Source organism: Saccostrea cucullata, unplaced genomic scaffold, assembly GCF_032062105.1.
Source record: "Saccostrea cucullata isolate Sc308-1 unplaced genomic scaffold, CSIRO_AGI_Scuc_v1 ctg650, whole genome shotgun sequence".
Classification (NCBI taxonomy): Eukaryota; Metazoa; Mollusca; class Bivalvia; order Ostreida; family Ostreidae; genus Saccostrea; species Saccostrea cuccullata.
Window position 1 is genome coordinate 164,955 of NW_026922915.1, and position 19,710 is coordinate 184,664.

Genomic DNA, 19,710 nt, shown 5'->3' on the forward strand with positions numbered 1-19,710 from the left:
CATGTTCAAATTATTAAAGAAAAAGGCCTATAATTAGTTTTAATTCAGATAATAATGTAATTTATTTCAAGCTTTTCACATGTAAACAATTTGAAGTCATTTTCTTTTTAGTTGTGTGGCGGCATCTGTAAACTAACACTTAGATTGTCATTACTTCCCTGTTGTTTTTGAAATAAGATAGCAGAGATATAATTCTCTTGTCATGAAATATCAGATGCCAATCACTTACATCAGCACTTAGGTGTTTTAATTTCAGAAGAAAAAAATCTATACACATGTAATTGTTAAAAAAAAATTTCCTGCTATTAAAATGCGCTTTTTGCCACCATTAGCTTAATGTGTGTGGGTTTCCTTTTTCAAAAGCAAAATCTCTCATATATATTTATAAATCTCAAAATGGATGATTTTTGTCCATTATTTCATATCAATAATTAAATACAATGGTACATAATTCATATCGTTGACTTAAGTGCACAAGCAGTGATCGATGAAAAGCCAAACCTGAGGCGTTGGGTCCAAAAGCCCTTTCCTATGATGAAACATAATCTCAATATAGTAAAAAAGAAATTATCTATAAACGTAAGCATAGGTAAAATCTTGATTATGTAAACATAAATCTGAGTCGTCAAGTGCACGAAGAAAAGTAGGATTTGGCTCTGGAACATTGTGTCAGGAGATCAACAAATTTACTTGTTTGTTCCTGAGCACCAGATGACGTGATAAAGAGAAACTTTAGTATATAATTTCACAGTTTTTCAGAGTAGTGTACACAATATCGATCATTTGTATAGAAATATAATCCCCACATGCGTTTTACTCGACGACAGATGGGCTAAGGAATTATAATTAAATAAGATGATAATTGATTAGAATGACAATTCAACGTCAGTTTATTTTTAGGTCACCTGGGTAAACTCAGGTGACCAATTGCTATCCATTTTTGTCCGTCGTCGTGCGTTAACATTTGAACATTTTCAGCTTCGTCTCTGCAACTGTTTAACAACAATTGGTTATATAGTGAAAATGCATTAATTCTTTGAAAATATTCTTCTCTGCTCCTGGGTATTCAACAAACAAACTAAGTACATAGTTATAATGAGCGAGGATGCTCTTCTAAAATTGTAAAATTTATAGCCCATGGGTCAGGGCTTCTGGTGTTAGGGCGGGGCTCTATTGTTTAAATAGTGAAAATGCATTAATTCTTCAACAAGAGGCCTACGGGCCTTATAGGTCACCTGATTATCATGTTACAACTTTCCAACAATTGAATTCGTTCGTGTTTTAAATCAAAGGCCGTGAAATTCAAAATTTTGAAAGAGGCACTATTGCTTATCATAACTATACACTTAGCTTGCTTACTTTGGTTACTTACGTATTGTATATTACATGGACTGCAGAGAAAATGCATTTCCACTTTATAACCAGTTGTGCACCCCACCCTACAGGACCACTGAACCTGGGGGCTCATATTTCAAAATTCTGGAAATTTTATCATGAATTTTATATCATCATAAATGGTTGTTTAATACTAAAAAGCAGATATCAAAGCATTAATTTAATATCAGACTATGTAACCCCCACTCCAATTACCCTGACCCAGGGGCCCTGAAATTAACCATTTTGGAAGAGGCCCCTTTCATCATCATTAATATCTACTTAGAACATTGGCATAATACCCATCAGCAAAGGAAAAGATTTTCGAAGAATTGATGAATTTTCACTATACATGTATATTCATTAGAGCCCTGTCTTAACACCGAAACTCCTGATCCTGGGGCCCTGAAATTCATGAATTTAGAAGAGGCATCCTTCTTCATCATAACTATGTACACAGTTCATTGGATTATACTCAGGAGCAAAGAAGAAGATTTTTAAAAAAATTGATGTATTTTCACCATATTACTAATAGAGCCCCGCCCTAACACCAGAACCCCTGACCCATAGGCCATGAAATTCACAAATTTGGAAGAGAAACTCTTATTCAACATAACTATGTACTTGTTTTATAGTTCATTTAAGAAGACTTTTAAAGAATTAATGTATTTTCACTTTATGATCAATAAAGCTCCACCCTAACACCAGAACCCCCAACCCAGGGGCCATGAAATTCACAATTTTGGAAGAGACACTCTTATTTAACATAACTATGAACTTGGTTAGTTTGTTTAATACCAAGGAGCGGAGAAGATTTTCAAAGAATTTTGCATTTTCACTATATCGTTAATAGAGCCCCGCCCTTAAACATCAGAACCCCTAACCCAGGGCCATGAAATTCACAATTTTTAAAGAGGCAGCTTTATTCAACATAACTATGTATTCGGTTTGGTTATTAAATACCCAGGAGCAAAGAAGATTTTCAAAGAAATAATGCATTTTCACTATATAATCCATATAGCCCTACCCTAGCACCTAAGAACCCCTGACCCTGGGCCATGAAATTCACAATTTTGGAAGAGGCAGCTTTATTCAACATAACTATGTACTTATTTAGTTTATTCAATGCCCAGAAGCAGAGAAGATTTTCAAAGAATTTATGCATTTTCACTATATAATCTAGTTAGCCCCGCCCCAGCACTAGAACCCCCCAGTCTTCGAAATAACCCGGGAGTCCGATGCCCGGGGCCTGGTGAATTTGCAGGAGGGCATGTAAAACTTGCCAAATAACATGCCCGGAGGGCATGTGTAAATTTTCTGTCAACGTACAATGTTTACTTGCCAGTTTTTCCATCGTACCCAAGTGTATTCGCGTAAATTGCTTTGTGCAGTCTACATTCTCGGTACGACTTGTCAAATAAGCGTCAATCGTAATCATTGAAGTGTTTACTTAAACCTGTTGTATATATGTTTGCTTAACTACGAGACGTACATCGATGCCACGTGTAGTCATGATTGGGCGGTCATGCAGGTGTCACAACAGTATTAATTTCTGCTATATATTCTTACCAAAAATGCGCAAGTTTGAGTAGATGTAACTAATTCAAAACAAACTTCTGAGAAGTTTCCTTTTCAGATCTTGTAAAACCATTCTTTATAAAGATTTTAGTACCAAAAAATACATAGCCATCCAGCAAGGCACGCAAGTTTATTTCGGTCGAAGTCGAGCAGGTGCTTGAAAATCTAGTCCAGGGCCTAATCACTCCCCACTCTTGACAGTATATAGAAAAATCAGCACGCCCTAAATTTTAATAAATCTGGTCAATACAGGAAGTTTACATGTTGTTTTTCATCTCATAAAAAAATTCAGCTCCAGTCTCGTATCAAAATGTCCGAATCGGAAGGGAAGATTCCGGGATTATTTTTCGTCAGCCATGATTTGACGTGAACCAAAGTGTAATACTGTTATGACACCTGCAATTAAACTTAAATTTTTTCCTTGCCGTTATATTGCTATTTTCCCGATCTATGATGATTATCTAATGTATTTACCAAGTTTCATAAAAATCCGTCCCAAGATAGGAAAATTACGGGCAAAACTCTGTGACAGGGGGCTTCGCGGTGAACACGGATTTCTAAAAATATGGCACAAGTTGAACTGTATGTAATGATCTTGCGCGTTAAACTTGTGCTGTTTTTTCGTTTTAATTTTTTAATGGATGCATACTGATTCACATGAGGATGAAAAATTGTTCGAAATAAGTTTGCATTTTATAATAGGGCGAAAGAAATAGTTTTTGTCATAAGGTTGGGGGGTGGGGTTAAAATGGGCATCGAAAAAATAAATATTATTGAAATATTAAAGTGTTTTCTGCTTAATTACGATTGATTTGCCTCAATAATTATTTTTTCCGACCGGATTTCTTTATCTGTTACTAATGTGTTCCAAATAAACCGAAATTTACACATATTCAAAATTTTTATTTTGCTCCGAGTGTGGTCTAAATTTTTTTAATTTATAGATTTTAAAATTAACTATGAGTAAATAATGTTAACGAGTGTGATGGCAAGGTATTTTTTAAGCTGTCCTCTAAATTTCATGCATTTCTCTCAACCCGATACATCCAAATCAGGCCGTGGTGTGGCCAACATAATTTATTTTGGAGGAAATCTGGACTAATTTTCTATGCTCCATTAAACATGAACGAACAGCAATGACGGCCGAAAAATGCCATTATTTCTCATTTTCCGTCTAAACTCACAAAATAAAACCTTAATTCTTAGACTACAATATTTCTAAGTACAAAATTCGGTTTTACTGCAGGTGTCACAACAGTATTAATTTCTGCTATATATTCTTACCAAAAATGCGCAAGTTTGAGTAGATGTAACTAATTCAAAACAAACTTCTGAGAAGTTTCCTTTTCAGATCTTGTAAAACCATTCTTTATAAAGATTTTAGTACCAAAAAATACATAGCCATCCAGCAAGGCACGCAAGTTTATTTCGGTCGAAGTCGAGCAGGTGCTTGAAAATCTAGTCCAGGGCCTAATCACTCCCCACTCTTGACAGTATATAGAAAAATCAGCACGCCCTAAATTTTAATAAATCTGGTCAATACAGGAAGTTTACATGTTGTTTTTCATCTCATAAAAAAATTCAGCTCCAGTCTCGTATCAAAATGTCCGAATCGGAAGGGAAGATTCCGGGATTATTTTTCGTCAGCCATGATTTGACGTGAACCAAAGTGTAATACTGTTATGACACCTGCAGCCTTTCCACATAAAATTGTAAAACCTGTAAAAAAAAAACAATATTTAACATTTTCAAATATCTTTCTACTAATATTACTTAAGACTGCATTGAATTTTGATATATTCATAGTGAGAAAGAAGAAATTATAAATAATTGAAAACTACATTTTATTCTTTTAATGAAACAGTTGTTCAAAGAGGGAGGTAATCCAATTACAAATATAAGACTGTAATTTCAAAGAAAGACAATTCATTTTTATGAAAGATAACTCTAAAAAATCAATAAACCTTATAGTCTTTTTCAAGAATTTGTGTAGCAATGATCCAACTGTGTACTGTCTGAAAATTAAATAAATACTCATTTTAATAACTAAATATTCTTAGGTTACATAGTTATAATGAAATATTAGGACAATTTTAATCCCAGTAATAAATTACATCCCCCCAAAAAGCAGTGTATTGAAATAGGAAATGTAAAATGCACTTACTAAGGATAAACAAATTTCCGTCCTTCAAATCTGTATAAAATTCCTGTTCTGTTAATTCATAAACATCATCGTCCTTCTCACAACCATCCAGCCAATACTGCACCTGTTGTAATATATTTGTATAAGTCAGTTATGTTCATAATGAGGCAAAATATATTAAAATCTACTTTACTTAAAGACACAGACATGTAACACAAAGTAAGACATTACAAATACAAGACATACATATATAATTTACTTAAAGATAAAATGCTTTAATTTCTTAAATATTTAAAGTATACCATATTGCTAAAATTTTAACCACCTCACACCACTGGAATGTTATACTTCATTGTAACGAATTGTGATGGGTTTTGAAAGGAATAGTTTGAAATAAGAAGAAATTTTACCTATGTGGAGTTTGAAACAATACAAGAATAAAAATGTGTTACTTATTTTCAATTTAAAATTCTATACACAAAATGATTTTTTAATTTACTTCTCAAATAAAGTGTACCAAATGTTTAAGTACTGTTTATCACTCCATAGTCCATACCCCTTTTTAAAACACATTCAATAAGTTAAAAGTATTTTAGAGAAAATAATGTAGGTGATAGGAAGAAAATTATTTCATACTATGCCATATATTAAAAAAAAAAATTTGCTATTTGCCCTCTACAGGCTTACTGACTAAAAACTTTACATTTTTTTTTGTATTTCCCTCATCAATTAAATATATATATATTTTTAAAATATGGCCCTAGTAATCAGTAAATCAGGTATACTAAAATTCATTCACTCAAGGTCTTGTAATGTTTACAAAGTCAAGTCAAATGAAAAATTATATTTAAGATATGCATTCTTCCTTTTCCTTTTTTGATTGAATTAAATTGAATATTGTCTTAGAAATATAAATAATTCATGAAGAAAAACTAAAATAACTTGACACAGTAAACAAAACTATCATTTATGAACTCAATACATATCTTATAAAGGTTTGGGGATGTGAAATTGTTACAGTGCAGTGTTTTCCCTAAGAACCAGCAGTCAGCCAAATTGACCGCTTTGACTGATAAAAATGCTGCCTGCAAATCAAACTTTGTTGTAAGGTTAACATAGCCTTAGCCTGTAACAACTCATCTTTAACCCATTACTTTAAAATAAAGGGAAAACACTGTCAGTGATTAACAAAATTTTCATTGTGTGATTTACTTACATGCAAACACACTATACCACTTTAAAAAGAGTTTAGTGTAAACTTCATATTAAAATGCTTAATACTGAAGTAATCATAAATTACTTTGAATATTCCATTCTCATAACCAACAATTTCACCATTCCATTCGACATTTTCGTATTCATCGTTTGTCCAGGTATGAATGATTTTTTTCCTAACTAGTGTAGATGGAATCACTTCCCGTTGGGTCCTTTCCCTCTTTAGCTTTATGATGGTTTTCAAGTTTTCAATTAATTTTTCAATCGTAAAAAGTTTTCCTTTTTTCTGAGAATTTTGTCAATCCTTTATGTTGTTTTTCTAGAGGAAATATTGTTTTGTATAAGTTCAACTGCTTCTTCACCGCTGTAATTTTATCGTTTTTCTTCTTTATATGTTGTAAACTGTTGTCAACCTTGCTTTCCGTGTCCCATAATCCATCGTCTGATATCGAATCTACTGCTTTTGTCAATTTTTTCTCTTTTCTTTCTTTCATTGCTTTTACATTTTCTTGTCTTTCTCTTATAATTTTCAGATGATTTTGAAATAACAATTTTTTTCCCAACTTATTCTTACATAAAACTTCCCTCCCTTCCTTCCTAATATTTCCTAAAAGCTCTTTCTTCTCTGACACTGTCTTTTCCTTTAACCACTCACTTGTCTTATTTTCACTAAATAAAATATGGTTCTCTACACTAAAAACACTAGATGTTGGCGTATCCATCATTTTTTTGTCCAACCTGCCCATTAGTCTTTCTACAGAAATATTATTTGTGCCACAACTATTACATTTATTTACAACATCTTCAGATGGATTAAAATATTTTCCAGTTTCTTCAATAAAAGGACTAAACAGTGACAATGACTTGGTTTTTAAAGATACACAAAACTTTTTCAAAATCGAACATGTTACATCATTGTAAAAATCATCATATAAAACCTCCTCAAATTCATCAGTTGGAAGAAAAGGACCATAAAACAGAGAAATTTTTCTTGATAAAAGTAAAAAAGGTTCCTGTATACACAGATCTAAAAATTGAACAACTCTTCTGTACACGCTACCCATAGACAAAGCAGTGGGTAGCTCTTCTGCCTTGGACCAATAAGGTTCAGAAAATGAATTGCATATAATACCAAGTGCTCTTAAAATACATAAAATATGATTGTTTTGTAAGCCACACTCGATAAAATCAGTACAAGAATTCAAAGAACTTTTTGTGGATAACAAATACTGTAAAATATGCTTTCTCATACCAAAAATTCCTACAGCATTATAAAACAAAACATTAAATCTATTCCCTTTGACTTTCACCACAGGTACTTTGTCAAAACCTTGTTCTTTTACATAGGTTGCTGTTAAAAAGGGATCACCTGTTCCATCTTTAAAAAAAAGTTTTGATACACATGAAATGAGATAAAAGGTGTAAGATTCATTACTTCTACAAGATACATTGTTAAAAGAAACATTTACATCTTTTTCAAAATTTAAAACTTCTTTCAAACACTGATCTGAAAACTGTAAAAGAGCATGTACAGAGCATTTAAAAGAATAAAAGTCCTTGTCACAATTAAAATCATCCCTGCATTTTTTCATTAAAATACCGTTAACTTTCTCTTCCGTAACACTACGGTCTGTCATAAAACTGGAAATTTTATTTAAAATGTCACAAGACTGACCATCAGTTATTTCATTTAAAATATTTAAAGTAGTTTGGACGTAAGTGTCAGCCTTGCCGTCACTTACTTCTTTTAAACCAGCAGTAAAAATATTATTATTTGTGGCTATTTTCACACCATAAAAATGTCTCCCTTTTTTTGTGGTAGCATCTCTATGCATAGTTAAATTTTCTGTATTTAAAAATTTTTCTTTTAACTGTTTTTTACATAAAATACCCATTTCATTGCTAAAAATTGCATTAGTACTCTTAGATGGCAGTTCTTTCACTTTAAAATTCACTAAAGATAAAACAGCATTAACTACTGGTTCGACATGTTCGATACCAATGTTATGAGATCTAAAAAAATATATAAGTTCCCTAATCCTATGATCAAATGGTCTACCTCTGGTATTTTCCCTAAAATCTAAAACTTTAACTGTGTCACACCCTTCCTGTTCTTCCTCTTTTTCACAACGTAAAATATCAAGTTCTTTTTCTAAATCATTTAAAATACCATTTAATGAGTTGCACTGAACACTTTTGTCTCTAAGTATTTTATCTACCGGTACACATACTTCTTTGTCTTTTTTTCTGTCTATCTTCTCTTCTTTTTTCATTTTCCTTGATACATGTAATTTTGATCGCAGATCTTTAATAATTCTGTCTTTCCTTTGTATGGCTTGTTCATATCTCCTACTTTTAATTTTCTTTAGCTGATCTTTCAATAGCAACACTTTCTTCTGTAATTGAATAATCTGAATACCCTGGTCTATTGGTGCTGGTGCTGGTTGTGGTGGTGGCAATGAGGGTGGTTCAGCTCTAGAAGTCACTTTCACTGGTACACTAAATGTACTTCTCAAAAAATGTTCACATTCACAATTTTTTTTCCCTTTAAGCTGTTGAATCTTTGCTTTAGTTCTTTTAATTTTAACATAAAGTGATTTCTTGTCAATTTCTTCCCGACTTTTACCTACAACTCTGCATATATCACTCTGAATTGAATTGATGTTCCCTTTGCATCTTTCATATATTTCGACCACTAATTTGTTGGTTAGGGACATTTTGGTTATGATAAGTTAGTTTTAACAAATATATTTACCCTATATACACATATACTATGTTGGCTGTTTTGAAAGAAATGATGATATTGCATGTTAGTAAAACGAGACAAACACTAGACGATGCACACACATCACACACATATATAATTCATACTGATAGCGTCGCCTGCATTGGTATTATTTTTATTTCAGACTGACAGATGGACAAGTTCCATAATAAGTGATCCCTCTGTATTATTTAATAAATACATACCTTAAAAGCTCAACTGAATAAATCTTTTTTTTTTGTCTTTTTTCTTTTCTTTTCTTTTTTTTTTTCAATGTCTTTAGGAAAAATCCTCAATGAAGAAAAACCAAAGATGAATCTGAAAATAAAATTCATAATATATATATTTAATTATTTATTATTTTAAAAAAATGTCATTAATAATTTCAAAGAATTGCAATAAATTCTTACATTTTATATGTGGCCAACTTTATAAGTGTTATTATAAATATTGTAAAGAAATTACCCTTGAGTTTTCCAACAAGGGGTATGTACAGGAATAAACAAACAAGCGAAAGAATATTTACACACAGTCTCTGGCTAGGTAATCAGTGAAATCTGGAAGAACAAAATGCTTATTGTTGCAAATACATGTACTTGTATGGAAGCAATGACATTTAATGAAATTCTATTTACCTTGATTATCCGGGAAAGTTTATTTACACCTCATAAAGCATCCCAATATAACTGTTGAAATTTATCTGCAAAAAGATATATAAATCACTTTTTTCCTATGATATATTGAAAAAGACTATGATGAAAGGGAGGTAACTCAATTATTAGAATGGTTGAAACTATTGGGAGGCATAAAAGTAATTGAATAAATTAAACTCTAACTTGATTTTTCGTAAATATATATTTTAATATCTTAAATTTACATATATCAATTAATTATTGAAGGAAACTATGAGTGTGCCCTCGTGTTGCCATTATAATATCAATTTTCCATGTCACATTACTGAGGCATTAATCTTTAAAAAATCAGCAAGAGAAAGCCATAGCTTCCAAAATTTCAGTAATCGTACATATTGTAGCAGTATGTCTACCGCTTACGAAAATGGGTGAAACTTGAGCGTACCCTATCATTATCCTCCAAAAAAAAAATTTATTCATATTTTCATTACGCCCGTGTACATAATAAAATACCATTATTCGTGCTTTACGCGATTTTCCAAAAACAAAACACTGTATAAAAGATGATTTATACTCAAAACTTACCAGCATTACTCAATTTTTGTTATGTCAAGGTCCTATCTTATCTTATATAATTAATAACAAAAAATACTTACTTACTCCGAGCCATATGAAGTCAACATGGCCGACTCTGAACAAGTTCTGCAATAGATTAGAGTTATCGTTCTTGGCAAAGATGGCGTTATCTGGAAAGGCTAGGTCATGATACCATTTTTGAAATCAGCTAAACCGGTCAAACGACCAGCAAGTGACTCTAAAGTGAATTATGAACAAAAACGTGTGAGAAAGTTTCAGCACCAATGGCAGAAAGACAGGCCATGGCTGGTGTATGACTCGGAAAACAATCTGATGTCTTGTGCATGGTGTAAAAAAGGTGTACAAAGTAAGTTTACATCAGGCTCTAATCATTTCCGAATCGACGCTGTAAAAGACCACGAGGAATCAATGCACAAACACTTTACATCAAAGTACTCTTTAAAAACTCACTCAGAAAGTTTGGCATCAAAATGTCTACTGCAACTTAAAAAAGCCGATTATGACAAAATGGCTATAAAATTTAGAACGGCCCATGCTATAGCGAAGCACAACAAAAGTTTTTTGGACTACACATTTATTTGTCAGTTGGACAAATTGAAGGGTCTTGATGTAGGAGAACAGTACCTCAATGACAAGTCTGCAGCTACAATGATACACCACACTGCCGCAGTTACAAGATCAGAAGTATGTGAAAAGTTACGTCACAGTTTGTTTTTTTCCCTTACATGTGATGGAGTGACTGACTTTACAGGGGATGAGTTAGAAAACATTTATGTGAGAATTTGTAACAAAGGGGTCGTTGAAGATATGTATTTGCACATTGGGAGTCCCAACTCCACTTCAGCAAGTGATCTACATCTGATGTTCCAGGAAACTTTCCAAAGCCTTGAGATTCATGATGTGTTCAAAGACAAGCTTATTGGTTTTTGTGCAGACGGGGCATCTAACATGCAAGGTATGTCATACCTATTAGTAATTTTAAAACTGATGCGCAACATTACATGATAAATGTAATAAGTATTGCCTTATTTGTTTTCCATGATCATGACTTTTAATTAAAGTAAAATGAAAAGTAAATGGTGTTATTATTTTTTATAGGCTGTAAATCAGGACTTGGTGCACTGCTGAAGGAGACAAGGCCCCATTTAGTTGTTGTGCATTGTCTAGCCCATCGTCTTGAATTGAGTTTCAAAGATGCAATAAAATCGTGCCAACCAAGTCTGTATACTAAATGCATGACATTACTTATAGGACTATTTTACCTTTACCACAAAAGTCCAACACAAAAGAAGGCCCTCCAGCGAAGTTTTGCCTCGTTAGAAATGAAACAGGTTTTGCCTACGAGGGTAGGAGGAACGAGGTGGTTGCCACACACATACAGGGCCATCACAGTACTCATAAAGGGTAAATTCATGCAAATATATATATTTTAATTATTTTATAAATAATAGTCAAATTTATTATAATAGTTTAGTCATCGAAAGTCACAGAAACTAAAATCATTCAGGATACAAAGCTATTCGACAACAACTTGAAACCAGTAGTCATAATAATGCAAAGGCAGAGGGATATGCTCGCCTGATCAGTGATGGTCATGTCATTGCATACATCTTAAAATTGAAGGTAAAACAATTACAAATATCGCATTCACAAAATGACGATCATGTAGGTAATGAGAATTCATTATTTAAAAATAAAATATGTTGTAATAAATTTGACTAGGAAATCATAAACCACTTGATGAAGCTGTCCTTGTTTCTGCAAACTCAAGGGCTATGTCTTTTGCAGATGGATTTCACAGACTTGGTGTTACAAAAACTGTACTTACTCATATGGAATCTGTGTAAGTACACACATGCTTTGTATTCAATTAATGAGAGTGAAAGTTGATTATTAATTTGAAACAAGACAATATGGTAAGATCATTTAATTTGTAGAGATGTTTTGTCAGTGAAAGAAATTATTGAAAGCGAATCATATCAAGGGACAACTTTGAGTTTTCAAGGTGGGAAACCAAATGCAAGAGTACAAAATTTTGTCACCAGTTTGAAATCATCTTTGGAAAAGAGATTTCCAGCCACAGATATTGTGGAACCCACTGTCCTTGCATCTTTCATTAACTGGCCAGAAAAGGGATAAGAGAACATACCTGGTTACTTATTATTAATGTTTATTTTTTATAATTTATTTTTCAGACACTTTCAGTTTGTTTGTTTTTTACAGATTTTGTTTTCAAATTTGTTTGCAGTTTGCTTGTTTTTATTTGGATTAATTCCTGACACAGCACATAATAACATAGCACTTAATAAGGTGTGATTTATAAATTACTTAATTCATTTTGAAATTAATTTCATTGTAAACTGAAAACAATTGAAATTATTATATTCCTGTAATTATATTTTAATTTATTAATAAGATAAAATAAAATGTTTATGATTTCTTTATAGAATTTGGAAATAAGGAAGTTAAATTCCTGGCCGACCAATTCCATGCTTATGAATGTAGTGAGGAGGATTTGCTTCAAGAATGGGCACTATTAAAAGCTGTTATATATGAAAAGTATGCATTCTATTGATTTAAGGTGAAGTTTGCTATAAAATTACAAATTCACAGAACTACAGCTTATTTCAATAATATTTTCTCAAGGTATGACAGAGGAATTCCTTTGCTCTCATGGAAGGAAGTAATGGTAAGATTCTCTAATCATGGGCTGGAAAACATCTTTAAGCTCATTGACATAATCCTTTGTCTTCCACCAACATCTGTGAATGAGTGCACCTTCTCGGCCATGAAGCTCTGCAAAGGAAAACGGAGGGGAAGGATGAAGGCCAGCACTCTAAATGACCTCCTCATGATTCAGATACAATCTGAGAGTGTAGAGAACTTCGACCCAGACCAAACAATTAAACACTGGATGGTAAGTAGTTTTTTGGTAGAGTTGTTAATGTTATATGATTTCTGTTGTAGCTACTTGCATTTCAAATTTTTTCACGGAACTTTTTCTTTCAGAAAAATCCTTCTGGTCAGAAGAGACGACTGATCAATAACTTAAAGAAAACTAGCAGTTCAGCACAAATTTCCACAAAATCAACAAGTATTGTGACACAACCCTTAACTGCTGAAAATGAGGTAAGTACTCCTACAACATTTCTCTGCATTAAAAACAAACATTTGTTAATCAATAGATCAAAAGGTTTGAAATACAATTATTTAATAGGTTGACATTATGGAGGTAGTGGATGAAGATTCTGTACAGTCAGTGACTGTCACAACGGCACAGGCAAACACAGAATCTGAATCTGTTTTGAATAAGGTATCTGAAAATTCATTAAATGGCAAGTGTGTCATTGACAATTGCAGTGAAACATTAATATAAAATATCTTCATCTATGTATTGCTTATTCTTGTGTCAATATGATCTTACAGGTAAACAGCTTGACAGAAGATGTAAATGCAGAGGCAGATGCAGAGACAGATTTAGAGGAAAGTGAAACAGAAAGTGAAGAAAGCGATATGGAGATGACAGAGCTTGAAATTGAGAGGGAGCTGGAAAGAATTTGAAACATTGTCCCTAATACAAAAATTGATATAAAACCTTTATTTATTTTGGTTGCACCATACATGCACCGGTAAATATAAGAATTTTGAGTTGGGCATGTAAAAATTTGAACGGGCTGGGTTAAAATGATGGGTCTACATGCCCGAAGGGCATGTGCTGGAAAAAAAATTGTCGTGAAGACTGCCCCCTGACCCCAGGGCCATGAATTTCACAATTTTGGTAAAGGACTCAATGCTGATTACAATCATGCAAACAATTTGACTGCTTGATGTTCAGGAGTAAAGATTTTTAAAGATTGCATTAATTTTAGTGGTTTTGGCCACACCCCTCAGGCCCCAGGGGGGCAGGGACCATGAAATTAACAATTTTTGTTCCCCTTCACCCATAGATTCTGTATACCAAATTTGGTTAAGATTGGTTAAGTGGTTCCACAGAAGAAGCTAAATATGTTCAAAAGCTTACGACCGACGAACGACGTACGACGACAGACAAAAATAGATAGCAATAAGTCACCTGAGTTTACCCAGGTGACCTAAAAAAATTTTCTCTGCTCCTTGGTATGAAATAAACTAACCCTGTACATGGTTATATTGAATAAGGTTGCCTCTTCTAAAATTGTGAATTTCATGGCCCCTGGTTCAGGGGTTCTGGTGTTAGGGCGGGGCTCTATTGATTATATAGTGAAAATGCATAAATTCTTGAAAAATCTTCTCCTCTCTTCTTGGGCATTTAACCAATGAACTATGTACACAGATATGATAAGGAAGGATGCTTATTCTCAATTTGTGAATTTCATGGCCCCTAGGTCAGGGATTCTGGTGTTAGGGCGGGGCTCAATTGGTAATATAGTGAAAATGCATTAATTCCTTGAAAATCTTCTTCTCTGCTCTTGGGTATTAAACAAACAAACTAAATACATAGTTATAATGAGCGAGAATGCTCTTCTTAAATTGTGTTTATAGCCCATAAGTCAGGGCTTCTAGTGTTAGGGCGGGGCTCTATTGTTTATATAGTGAAAATGCATTAATTCTTTTAAAATATTCTCAGCTCTTGGGTATGAAATACTTAGTAAACTAACCAAGTACATGGTTATACTGTACAGTATTGAATAAGGCTGCTTCTTCCAAAAATTGTGAATTTCATGGCCCCTTGGTCAGGGGTTCTGGTGTTAGGGCGGGGCTCTATTGTTTATATAGTGAAAATGCATTAATTCTTTTAAAATCTTCTCTGCTCCTGGGTATGAAATAAACTAACCAAGTACATGGTTATACTGAATAAGGCTGCTTCTTCCAATTTGTGAATTTCACGGCCCATGGGTTCTGGGGTTAGGGTGGGGCTCTACAATGATTACATTATGAAAATGCATGAAATCTTTGGATTTTTTTTCCTTTGCTCCTAGGTATAATGCCAATCATCTAAGTACATATTAATGATGAAGGAAGGTACCTCTTCCAAAATGATTAATTTCAGGGCCCATGGGTTAGGGGTACTGTACGGGGGGCGGGTCATAGTCTGAAAATAAAGTAATACTTTGAAATCTGCTCTTTGGTTTTAATCACCCATTTATGATGAAATGAAATTTATGATAAAATTTCCAAAATTTTTGAAATATGTGGCCCCAGGGTCAGTGGTTCCTCTGGGTTGGTGTGCACATCTGTTGGTTATAAAGTGGAATACATTTTCTCTTTGTTGCTTTGATCTACCTGTGGGTATTAAGTAACCAAAGTAAGCATGCTTAATAAACAACGGTGCCTCTTTCTAAATTGTGAATTTCAAGGCCTTTGGTTTAGAATAGTCGTACCAAAATCAGTTGTTGGAAAGTTGTTACATGTTACTCAGGTGACCTATAAGGCCCGTGGGCCTCTTGTTTATAGGAGGGAATCATACTGATCCGTATCTATTTAGCTGTGTCTGCATAAAATGCAAGGTATGCCAATTGTGCATTTCACATCGTATTTAAAATCACTGAGATAATTAACTTAATGATAATCAACTTGTACTTCAGCTTATTGTACGAACCATCAGTTGAAGGTTGGGAAGGTTGTAGGAGAGTAGGGTTCTACGTGCATATGATTAAATTTTAATGTAGTCCGATCCTCAGGTTCATAAAATTAGCAGTTAAGTAATCGAAAATACTCATAAAAATATCTTTGAATCCACAAAATAATGTAAATTTATCCACAGTATTTCTTTAAAGTTAAAATTTAAAGGTAATCATATCATATAGGGATAATTGTCAAATCTCAAATATATATTCAGAAAAAGCGAATAGGAACATCAGCTATGCATTTTCTAATTGCAAGTTGATCAACAAATATATTTTTGGTTAAAAAACAATAGGTATCCAGGCATTCAGAGAAATTATGATATTTATACTTATTTGGTACACTATGTCTTCTATTTCCTTCATGTATTATATGATACATAGCGTAAAAGGCTTTTGCTATCATTGCAAGACATCACAAATCACTTTTAATTTCTTATCATGCTAATAAGCATTGGTATCTAAGGTTCGATTCAAGAAAATCTTACTTCCCTAAAACTGTATTTATTTTTTTCCTTTTATGGGGTACAAATGTCAACTTTTTTATAAGACCTTTTCTAAGACTTCCATAAACCTTGAATCATATAAAGATAAATAGGATGAAAATTGTTGCATGAAAAGTTTAAATTTTCAAGCCTCAAATTGATGCTTTAAAATTAAATATTAATTTTTGGATTTATCCTTCCTGGCTGAGTATCGGATATCCTTAAGCGCAACTAGGTAGAAGCCAGAAGAGCCGTTGTAGTGGTAAGGTCTGTCTGTAAAAAATTTCCACAAACTCTTCCCCTCCCCCAGTTTAGGTATAATTTCAATATACAACTGTAACTTTGCAAGCAAGCAGACTACACTAAGATACATATATGATATTATAATTTCGTCGATGTTTGATTTCGATTAACGGCATAACATTATAACTAAAAAAAAGAAATTTCTGTGAAATTAAAAACGCTACTCCTACAATTAGGGAATCACTGTCTAGTTTGTATAGTATGTCAGGGCATCAACGATAGTGGGAAACGTGGGATAATATGCATAAAATGGCGAGGCCCGTTTTGCATAAATTATATCACGTTTCCCACTATCGCTGACGTTCCTATCATACTCTTCTTCCTTTGAATCACAAACCACCTTCTTGTGTATTGTCGTGTAAGAAGTTTTAGACATTTTAAATCGGCATATACTCTGATCATTGCGATTTTTAGAGCTGTCAATTAATTTTTGTCCGCCCGTGTTTGGTTTCGGATTGGAATTCGGGGACTTCCGTGATTACAGGATTAAACGAGTGAAATTGGAGAGAAAATAATTATTTATAAATATAAGATGGATGAAAAGTTTATACCTGAGGATTTATATCATTATATAAGGATTATTTGGAGAGATGGGGGTTCGTAATTCAGCTGGTAAGCGGTGTATGTAAGTATTAAAAGAAAAATATCGAGACGGGGGCACGGAAAGGGGCAAATGAAGTTGCAAGCCTTGTTCTTTTAACATACAGTGAGTTATGTCATTTTTGAAGCGTGCGTAAAATCAAATTTCCGTGACATTCTAGTGTTTATGAAGCAGAAAGGTTTACAATAAACTAAAGATTAACACTATGCACTGAAAGAAAATGATACGAATATAGTTCGAATTTCCTCGTCTATTAATACATTATCTAAAAATATCTTTGACACAAGCGTCTATGATATTGCTGTGTAATATATGTTCCATTAACTTGCAACAAAATAGATATTAGGGAGACTGGTCTGTAATTTGAAGCCTTTCCTCTGTCTCCTTTTTTAAATAATGCTGTTATGATCGAGGGCCTCTTTCCATTGATCAGGTAACTGTCTTTGCTGTATCGAAACTTTGATTATAGTGGTAAGTATGGGTGATATTTCATTTCCTCGTTCTTTCAACAGTTTCCCGGGGATGTTGTCTGAATTAGTGGTCTTTTATGGACTGATGTTCTGTAGGAGCTTCAGGACACCGGCCTAGTGGACTGTGATACTATACTAACTAGACAGTGATTCTTTACAATTACATTTCATTGTGAAATAAAATGGTAGATTTAGATTTTGTAAAAGTAGACTATTAGATTTAAATTACATGAGGACACCCATGCCATTTTCAATAGTCCTCAACCACTGACGTCAAACACAAAGACAGCCGCACGAGATTTTCATCTGGCCTCCTTAGCGTCAGGCACAAAGACAGACGCGCACGAGATTTACATGAGTTTGTATACATGTTTTGACAGTAATCACTTCCGCTAATTTGGGTCTTTTCGATAGACTGTACGACTTCATAATACTCACTTCCGCTTAATCGGCGTGGGAAATCCGGGTTCTACCTTGCGTTTGCGTCTTTTCATTTATTGTGCGTATCTTGAGACAGTTTGTATGAACTAAACATGTAATCTCGGACGTTGAGTTATTGAATTAATTTGATAAACGTCCGAATTTCCACAGGTGCCTCGCTGTTTACAATATACCGACTCTATTCTTGAGGTGCACGTAATTTCAAGCTCTCAAGACATTTCACAAGTTCAATTGACCTCTCCATGTATACTGTCATTTTTTCATTAGGAAAAAAATGTCTCCGCGAGTATTCTCAGATTTTATGCATGTTGCAGGCAACTGTTAGATGCAAAGATATATAACATATCTAGGAAGGTATATTACTGAACTTAGAGCATACGTGATATGTTTCTGTTAGATACAAAGGAAACTTCCCAATATGTAGGTATCCATGTTATGCCTCCGCTCCCCCCCCCCTCTTCCAAAGATCAAGATGCTTTACACTTTAATATTTGTTAAAATGGACCCTCCCTACCCCGGATGATATTGTTTAAAAATTTAATTATAGTGCTGCAACATATTTTGTTTACTTAATATTTTTAAAAACTTAACCACCCCTAATAAGGTATCCATGATATATATATCCCCCTTACCTAGATGCTATATGTTCTTTTGATTTTTGTGAAAAATGATTAAATGAACCCAGCCCTTGCGATGATTTTGTTAAAACATTTATTATAGTCCTGCAATACAATTTTTCTCCACCTTATTTCAACTAAACTAGATACTTATCTTCTGTAACGTTCCCCGTCGCCCGCGTAGCGCAGTGGTTAGAGCGTCACGGGTTCTAGTCCAATTGTGGATTGTGGAGACTGGTCCTTCGAATGAGACAGTGTAAACTGAGGTCCCATGTCACAGTATATGCTGGCACGAAAAAGACTCCTAACTGCTCAATTGCCATAAGACCTAAAAGATGCAGATCTTGTGTTGGATATTATGGAAAACATCAACAATTCCCATCTGTTGTTGAAGATCATAGAAAAGCTGTACACCCTATGATGAGATAATTCCGCAATCAAGGAAACACATTTAAGATGGTCAAAGATAAACTTGACGCCAACAGTCAACTGTATGAACCAGATGACATTCTGGACAGCGGCCCGAAAGAGGTTCCGCCCCAGTGGAGGAGCCCGTGAAAGACCCTGCACCATTAAATTTCATTCAGGCAGGACAATTAGTTTACTAGGAATTTGAGGATGCTGGGCGCAGAACCTGTGATATATCCTCTCTTAAAATCGTTTCTCTTAATGCTCCTGGTTTAGCCTGTAGGATTAACTGTTCAGAATTTATTGAATACATCATAGATTATGATTTCATATGCCTAAATGAATCTCAAACTGATAAGACGTTGTTAGTTATCTCGCTTTTAAATTGAGTTATATTGTTGGTTTTTAGATTAATTGTATATTGTTAACGTCACTCACGAAAAATATTTTTCACTCATATGAAGACGCCACCACTTGAC

The 19,710-nt window shown here is 33.7% G+C and overlaps 1 pseudogene; it reads left to right on the forward strand.

Moving 5' to 3' along the window:
- Nucleotides 1–2,853: 2,853 nt before the first annotated feature.
- LOC134262788 (zinc finger protein 862-like) lies at nucleotides 2,854–13,864 on the forward strand (annotated as a pseudogene).
- Nucleotides 13,865–19,710: the final 5,846 nt, after the last annotated feature.